At 33.5% G+C, this 9300-nt stretch overlaps 1 non-coding gene across 1 annotated transcript; it reads left to right on the forward strand.

The window, feature by feature from the left end:
- The first annotated feature begins 5491 nt into the window (after window positions 1-5491).
- Window positions 5492-5598, forward strand: LOC148762087 (small nucleolar RNA R71). Its single transcript, XR_016027297.1, has one exon. It is a non-coding gene; the product is annotated as a small nucleolar RNA R71 (small nucleolar RNA).
- Window positions 5599-9300: the final 3702 nt, after the last annotated feature.

Genomic DNA, 9300 nt, shown 5'->3' on the forward strand with positions numbered 1-9300 from the left:
CAGTCAACCTTGACAAAGTCAAATGTGAGGAAAAGTTGACTTTACATAGACATAGTCGACTATAGAGGAGGCATAGTCGACTATAGCTTCTTAGATTAGCAAAATACGCACTCTTAAGGAAAAGATCAAGTACAGGAAGCTTATATTGTACTATGGAATTTGAGAAATTTGAAAAACATAGGTGACCTTAGAAGTGTTGTAGCCAAACCTTAAGCTTCAGTAACTATCAGATTTGATTCAAACTTGTATCTAACAGCTTGAAACTTTACATTAGCTATAAATAGTCACATTTTAGCTATTTGGAAGAAAGAGAAGACCAAGATTAAAGATTCAAACCTTAGAAAGACCTTTAAAAGTTCATATTCAATCTCTAACATCATTTTAGTCTTCCACCATGCTTACAAAGTTGAATTCTTGCTTCATTCAAGCTAAAATTTCTCCTTTCACTATACCTAAGCTAAAATCTCTAGCATTGTTGTCAATTTTGTGCACGTAAGTATACGTATCAAACAAGTAATATAGATAGTAAGTCCAAATTATCGTTCCCACAAGGATTTGTTTCTAAAGTTTCACTAAGTACTAAAATCATATAACAAATTAATCTTATTGAAGCTAATTGACAATTGAAAAGCTAATTAAAAACAAAATAAAAAACAATGAACAATAAATTAACCAACAAAAACTAAATGTGTTTAGAAAAATAGTAGATTAAAGACCTAAGATCATGGGTTCATTCAACATTTTATCTGATACCAGCATTTCTTGTTATTTATCTTTCTTGGGTGATTTTACTAACCTAAAATCCAAAGCAATGGATAAGTCTCCGTCAAGATGCTTATACAAATACCTAACTTAATCAGTACACTATAAGTCTATAGAAATCAATTAAATTATGTTCATTAAGCAAGGGCCTTAATTTTGCTATATATGGCAATTGGTGTACGTTTACGTGAATCATGAATTGGATCACCTAAGTGACGTGAACATACACTATTCAAATCTTAGTCCAACCTAAAATCTTTTTGTTGAGTTTCAATTAGATTCACAAATCAATTAAATGTTGGCCAGGCAAATAAAGGCATTAAGAATATATTTAAATAAGTAAAATGATACCCATTCATGATAAATACCAGAAAAACCAGTATTCAGACTACATGTTGAAATCCTTCATAACCCTAAATAAGCAAATTAGTTCATAATATCTAAATAAAACACTATCCAAAGAAATTTAGCCATGAATTCAAAAAAAGAAAATAAGAATAACACAAAAAAAGAGAAAGAAACTAATGTTGAATCCTGGTAAATCTCGAAACTCTCTCAATTGCTCTTAAATTCCTGATTGATTCGTTACTCCAATTCTCCAAAAAAGTTGCTACCATATTCTCTATAATGCTCTCAAAAAGGCTCTTAAACATGTGCAAGGGTGCCCTACTTTCCAATTTTCTGTCAAAAGTTTAATTTTGGAAATCGGGGTGGTGCCACGGCTCTGTTAGAAGCTGTGGCAGAGCTGTGGTGCTCTTTTTTTGATGTCGCGGCATTATGCTCTGGCCTTTAGTATGATGCACCCATCTAGCCCAGTGCCTCAGCCACAAGCTTTTACTGCTGCAGCGGTGGTCCCTTTAGCGTCGTAGCCTTGAGTGACTCAACACCTCAACCTTAATCACCATGTTGCCTTATGTGCAATTTGCATCTGTCTATCATTTTCGAACGTGATTTTCACCTCGATTTGGTTAGAACTGGGCAAAGTGGTAAACATAAAAGTTGTAGCCTACTCTATTAGCTTTCTAATTAATTAAAAAATGACCTCAATTGGACTTATGCAGCTCAAGTTTTCTTTAAATTATCGCAGCATGTATGAGTGACACCTTCGCCATACTTGTGCTATCATAACTCAATATCACCTTGCTTATCACATATCCTGCACATAACCATGAGAGAAATCGACATTAACTCTTTTTAAAGTAAATTAAACTAAAATTAAGTAAAATTAAGCTAAAACAAATTAATTTAGCTATTCAACATGTAATCTAACTTTACTATGAAAAACACCTAAATTACTCAAATCCAAGCATAAAATCTGAAAGACCTAGCCACTTAAGCACTTAAAATGTGTCAAAAGTGCTCTATATAGTAGAGTTATCACACCCCTAAAGTTAAAATTTTGCTAGTCCTCGAGCAAAACAAAGAATTATATGTAATAACCCAAACATGAAAACATTTAGCTAGAGTTTAGTTGCACTATTTTATTAATTACCTTTAATATCCTCAAAAGTTCCTCCATATTCATAACTCTAATCCACATACAAATATTATTCAAGTTAATGTCTTAATTCAAATGCAAGCTTACCGTTAAGTGAATTTTCATGTGTGTGCAATTTATCACGTAGACATTGTACAATCCAAATAAGTTTATATTCATGCAAAATTCAAATTAATAATTAAATTTCATAAATTTGTTTTTCATCTCTTTCTCCACTAATGTAGACTAACACTAAATCAAGGATCAATAAGACTTTAATTAGCTTGTAATGTATGGCTACGATCACCCTAAGCACATAGTCAATCTAGGACTTAGTAAAAACTTTATTTTCCTTCACTTAATATATCCCTTTTCATCAAGACTTTTCTTTTGTTCATCACTTCATCTTTTTTTTTCCTTATTCTTTCTTTCTTTTTTTCTTTTTTTCAATTTCACACTCCCAAATTTATTTCTTTTATTGGGTAGTGAGATGAATACAATCATATTTTGAACGTTTCTTCATTTTTCATCTTGACTACCTCTGTCACTATGTAGCTCATAACACTGCCTAAATTGACTTATGCATTTAGGAATGAAGGATGCACTAATGGTTGAAAACATTAATGTAAGGGTCTAAGCTAAAAATTAAGTGTTCGAACAAAGAAAATATGTCATTAGGCTCAAAGGGGGAAACTAGGGATAATTTATGTAAATGAAGGCTACAAAGGGCTCCATTGGTCCAAAAATAGCCTAAATCATTTCCTTAACTAAGTGTAGCCTAGAATTTCACCTTAAGAGAGAATCAAACAAACTCTAGAACTTAATACAAAATTGAAAACTTTCACATTCACATAAACCTTCTCTAAATTTATACAATGAATATAAGCAAAAGACATGGCGCTTAAAATGTAGAAATTCCATCTTAACGATAAAGCTTAGCATAAGAATTTACATAACACTGAAACAATATTCACATGTTCCGAAGAATCAAAATAGGAATGAAACTAAGTTCTCATCGTTGGATAGGTAAATTAAACGAAACTAGCATAATAAATCTAGTTCAAATGCAAATACGCGTGCATAAAAAAATTTAATGAAAATAAACTAACCTAAAATATCACCAAAATTACTAATAATAAAACCTTCTCCCAAACATAAATTGCACATTGTTGTCAATGTGAAAAGCTAAAAAGAATAAGAAAAAAAGACTCCCCTATCAATGGTGACAATGCGTTGAAAGCTCTAATTTTCTTCCTTATTATCTTCATTTTTTACAAACATGCAAACTCAACAAACAAGGTAGATAGAGGTTTTAATACTTTTTTACATAAAAAAACACAACTAACTAAAATAACTCAACTTAAAAAAAGATATGGCTTGGTTCGCTTCCCAAGAAGCACTTTTTTACTGTCATTAGCGTAACTATGATACCCTTTTTTTTCACTTCTTCATCACTGCAACAATGCTTGAGGCTTTGTTTCATTGCCTTAAATGCTTCAATAAGTATACTAAAAATTTCAATGCAGCCATAAGACAAAACTTTTACCACCTTAAAGGTTTGCCACCAATATGGTTGAAGTTATCATGATAAAAGATGGAGGCATGAATTAGAGAGTATTACATGCTATCCAACCTCAAAATCACTGTCATTACTTGTAAGTGGAGTTGGATTCCCTTTACCTTCATTGGCTAAGTCCACTTTTATAGCAATGAGTTGAGCAGGAACGCTATTTAGATGCATTAAAAATAGTAAATTCAACTACCACCTCACCAATTTTGAAAGTGATTCTACCTTCCTTGACATCAATGATTGCACCTACAGTGGGAAAGAATGGATGTCCTAGTATGATCGAAACCTCTTGATCATCCTCCATTTCGAGTACTATGAAGTCCATTAGAATGTATAGTTTCCCTACTTTAACCAAGACATCTTCTATAATCCCACAAGGGTGCCTTATTGTTCTGTCTGCTAACTACAGTGATTGTAGTTAGTTGAATCTCCATTAGTCCAATTCTCATAGCAACAAACAAAGTCATTATTGAGACACTAGCACCTAAATCAAACAAAGCTTTCAAAAAATTAAAATTACTAATTAAGCAAGGGATAAAAAAGCTCCCTAGGTCCTTAAGCTTTGGTGGAAGCTTGTTTTGGATTATTACGCTACACTCTTCACTGATTGTAGTTGTCTCAAAGTCCTCGAGTTTCCTCTTCTTTGTTAATATTTCTTTTAGAAACTTCACATATGATGGCATTTACTTTAATGCTTCTGCAAAAGCAATGTTTATGTGAAGCTTTTTAAATACCTCAATAAATTTTTGGAAGTGCTTATCAAGCTTTTATTGCTAAAGGCACTGAGGAAAAGGTGATGGTGGTAAAGTTGTCTTTGCTTCCTTCTCTTGAATTTGCTTGTCAGCTATCTCAATCACTATTTCATTCTCAACAAGCTTATCTTGAAAAGTAGCTTGCCTAACACTATTGTCAATCTCTTTTTCGCTCCTCAAGGTGATTGCCGTAACTTGTTCCTTACCTTCTCTCCTTGGATTCACCTTTATATCATTAGGCAGTGTTCCTGGAGTTTAATCGTTTAATAAATTAGCAAGTTGACCAACCTGAGTCTTAAGGTTTCAAATTGATGATGCTTGACTCTGAATGAGAGCTGTGTGGCTTTGTATAATGCTATCATTCTGTGTCTGTATTGCCTTAGTAAATCTTCCACTGTTGGCTTTTTTTCTAAGATAGGTGCTTTAACTTGTTGTTGCAATCCCGAACATGCATTTGGCCTTGAAGTGGAGGAAGATCCTTGATTATTAGCCCAAGAGAAATTTGGATGATTTCTCCACCCTAGGTTGTTTGTGTTGGAGTAAAGGTTATTTTGCTGTCTATTCCCCATAAATTGCATTGTTTCTATTGAGCTTGGACATTAATGACTTGCATGGTTATCTCCACATTATTCACAAGCTATGAAAAGGACTTTGGATGGAGTTAGTACCAAAAGATCCAAGAGTTTTAGTTAAAACTACTACTTGTGCATATAATGCCGAAAAACATCCACATCATGAATTCCAACTACTCTCCTATGCATTCATCTCTCTAATGGCCACTGTTAGTTATTTGCAAACATCAATTCCAACAAATTGTATGCCTCATCAATTGATTTAGCCATTAAAGCTGCTCCTACAGTGGCATTAATGGTAGTTCGGACCTACCCATTTAAACCATTGTAAAAAGTGTGCACTTGAAGCCACTTTGGAAGACCATGATGAGGACAACGTCAAAGTAATTTTTTGTATCTTTCCCAAGCTTCATACAATGATTGAGAATCTTGCTGCATGAATGATGTGATATCATTCCTCATTTCACTATCTTAGTCAAAGGAAAAAACTTAGCAAGGAACTTCTAAGAAAGACCATCCCATGTAGTTATTGAGCCAGCTAGGAGCATTCAACCATGCTTTAGCTTTATCCCTCAATGATAAAGGAAAAACACTCAAACGAGTTGAATCATCTGTGACATGATTATTTTTTACAGTGTTACAAATCTCCAAGAAGTTTGATATATGGCCATTAGGATCATCATTTGGAAGGCCTCCAAACTGAATTGAGGTTTGAATCATGGTGATGATAGCTGGCTTGATCTCAAAATTGTTTGCTTAAATAGCTGGCCTTCGAATGCTTGATGGAATTCCTTGTACCAAAGGAATAGCATAATCCCTTGTACCAAAGGAATTGCATAATCCCTTAAGTAATGATTTTCAACTACTACGCACTTTTGGATTTGCTGTTCACCTTGTTGATCAACTATTGTATTTATTGGAGCAACATCTTGTTGATTCTCTCATTAAAGTCTGCAAAATATTCTCTTAATTTATGGATCACACGGGATAATCTCCAAGTTGTTGGCTCTTCTCATACAATGACTGAGCACACTTGCAAATCAAAGAAATAAAACTTAAATTAAGACTAATCTATACAATATTAATATTAGCAAATAATGAAGAAAACAAAGTCGTTGGTAGCGACGCCAAAATATTATTGTTAATTTTGCAGACACAAGCATACGTATCGAACAAGTAATATTGATAGTAAGTCTAGATTATTGTTCCCACAAGGATTTGTTTCTGAAGTTTCACTAAGTACTAAAATCATATAACAAATTAGGCTTAACTAAGTTAACCAAAAATTGAAAAGCTAATAAAAAACAAAATAAAAAATGAACAATCAATCAACCAACAAAAACTAAATACGTTGAACAAAATAGTAGATTAGAGACCTAGGATCATGGGTTCATTCAACATTTCATCTGATACCAGCTTTTCTTGTAATTTATCTTTCTTAGATGATTTTACTAACCTAGAATCCAAAGCTATGGACAAGTCTCTGTCTAAATGCTTGAACAAATTCCTAACTTAATCAGTTCACTATATGTCTATAGGAATCAATTAATTTAAGTTCATTAAGCAAATGTCCTAATTTGGCTATGCATGGCAATTGGCGTATGTCTACCCGAATCACGAATCAGATCACCTAAGTGATGTGAACATACACTATTCAAATCTTAGTCTAACTTAAAATCTCTTTGTCAAGTTTCTATTCGATTCATAAATCAATTAATTGTTGGCCAAGTAATTAAAGTCATTAAGAAATATTTAAATAAGTAAAACAATACCCATTCATGATAAATAATAGAAAAACTAGTATTCAAACTACATGTTGAAATCCACCATAATCCTAAATAAGCAAATTAGTTCATAATAGCTAAATAAAACACTATCCAAAGAAATTTAGCCATGAATTCAAAACAAGAAAATAAGAATAACACAATAGGAGAGAAGGAAACGAATGTTGAATCTTGGTAAATCTTGAAACTCTCTCAATTGCTCTTGAATTCTTGATTGATTTGTAGCTCTAACTCTCAAAAAAAGTTATTATCGTATTCTCTCTGAATGCTTTAAAAACAGGCTCTTAAATATGTGCAAGGGTGCCTTATTTTCCAATTTTTCATCAAAAGTTTAAATTTGGAAATCGAGTGGCACTGTTGCCTTGACTTGTCTACATCGCAGTGCCATGACAAGCTGTGGTTACATCGCGACGTTCCTTTTCTAGGATCGCGGTGCCATGCTCCCACCCTTTAGTATGATGCACCTATCTAGCCCAGCACCACGGTCACAAGCTTTCAGCACTACGACATTGGTCTTTTAAGTGCTACAGCCTTGAGTGACTCAACATAGGGGCCTCAATCACGGTGCTGCCTTGTGTGCAGTCTGCATTTGTCTATCATTTTCAGACATGATTTTCATGATGATTTGGTCTGAACTAGGCGAAATGGTAGACATGAAAGTTGTAACCCATTCTCTTAGCTTGCCAATGAATTAAAAAATCACATCAATTGAACTTCTGTAGCTCAAGTTATCTTTAAATTACTGTAACATGTGCGAGTGACACCTTCACCATACTTGTGTTATCATAACTCAATTTCACCTTGCTCATCCCATATCCTGCACATAACCATGAGAGAAATTGACACTAACTCTTCTGAAAGTAAATTAAACTAAAATAACTTAATTTAACAAATCAACATGCAATCTAAGATTAGTATGAAAACACCTAAATTACTCAAATCCAAACATAAAATCTCAGAGGCCTAGCTATTTAAGCCCCAAAAATGTGTCAAAATTATTCTATATAGTAGAGTTATCATGCATCCAACTTTTCTAGAGGATTTATTATTATACCTTGTGCTCATCTTGTGAAGGTTCTGTCACAGCCCAAATTTCGGGCTATGCCCGACGCATGGGCTCAATGGGCATAGCCTACTAAGCCCAAGCAAGCCTATTTATGCAATCCCGATCATTAATTCCAACCATCATTTCTAAAACCACATATTATAGTTCTCAATGATGAATGTTTTAGTAATAATCTATACCAATCGAATATTCATATTTGTATTATCTCAAAGTATTGTCATTCATTGTCATCCCATAAGGCATCATCATCAATCCAATATATACATACTTCATTTATAACATAACTCCTAGTAGTTTACATTCCATATACATGTACACAGATAAAAAACTTTCAACTGTCAGTGAAGTGACTTTAAGTGAAGGTACCATTACGGAGATGCCATAGTACCTACCAAGAAGGCGAGCATATGACTCAATCTAGGTCCCACCTATCTTCAAATTTGAAAACATGAATTTTAAAAACATGAGTATGAAACTCAGTAGTGAACATAAGAAGGGAACAAGCAATCGATAGGAAGAATTTGGAAATCATGATGCAGTTGTTTCAAAAACAATGCACTTTATTTAATTTCTTACTAAAAACCTCTCATTTCAAACCTTGATTAATACCTTCATAGTGTTTCACAAACCCATGATCAATCCATGAAGTTAAATAGGTGAAAAGTAGGTCAAAATCAAGCAAGGTAGCAAGTTTCTCATTGTTACAAAATTCATTGTCGCTGTAGTGAGATTCGGGCGGCCAAAATAGAAAGTATCTCGTTGTAGTGAGAAACAGTGTTAGTTTGCATGTGTTTTAACTTTTATAGCATATCTCCCTTTACAGAAGTTCATTGACCTGATTTTTAAACCATTAGAAAGCTAAGAGGCAGGGCTACAACTTTTATGTTTATTACTTTTCCTAGTTCGGACAGAAAGGTGGTCAAAATCTTCATCAAAATGAAGGCACTGCATTAGAACCCGAGAGTTTCTCGCTACAGTGAGTTTCTGGCTGCCAAAACAGAATGTTTCTCACTATAGCGAGAAACAGGGCACCTAAGTATAAAACGGACCTCTTTTGTACTAAAAATCCATTTGGTGCTGCAATAAACTCAATTTGCAAGAAAATGGGGCATTCTCAAAATTCATCATGCTAATTTCAACATGAAATACTCAAAAATTTCCAAAGTTCAACATTCCAAATTTTCACATGCATTACAACCATATACTATATTCATGAACTTTTCTTTTACAAACATATACATATACATATATACATAATTAAACACTAATACCACCATCATCTCACCTAGCTCATGTGCATCCCCCCACATCATGCAC

This window comes from Theobroma cacao, chromosome 6, assembly GCF_053813885.1.
Source record: "Theobroma cacao isolate CCN51 chromosome 6, ASM5381388v1, whole genome shotgun sequence".
NCBI lineage: Eukaryota > Viridiplantae > Streptophyta > Magnoliopsida > Malvales > Malvaceae > Theobroma > Theobroma cacao.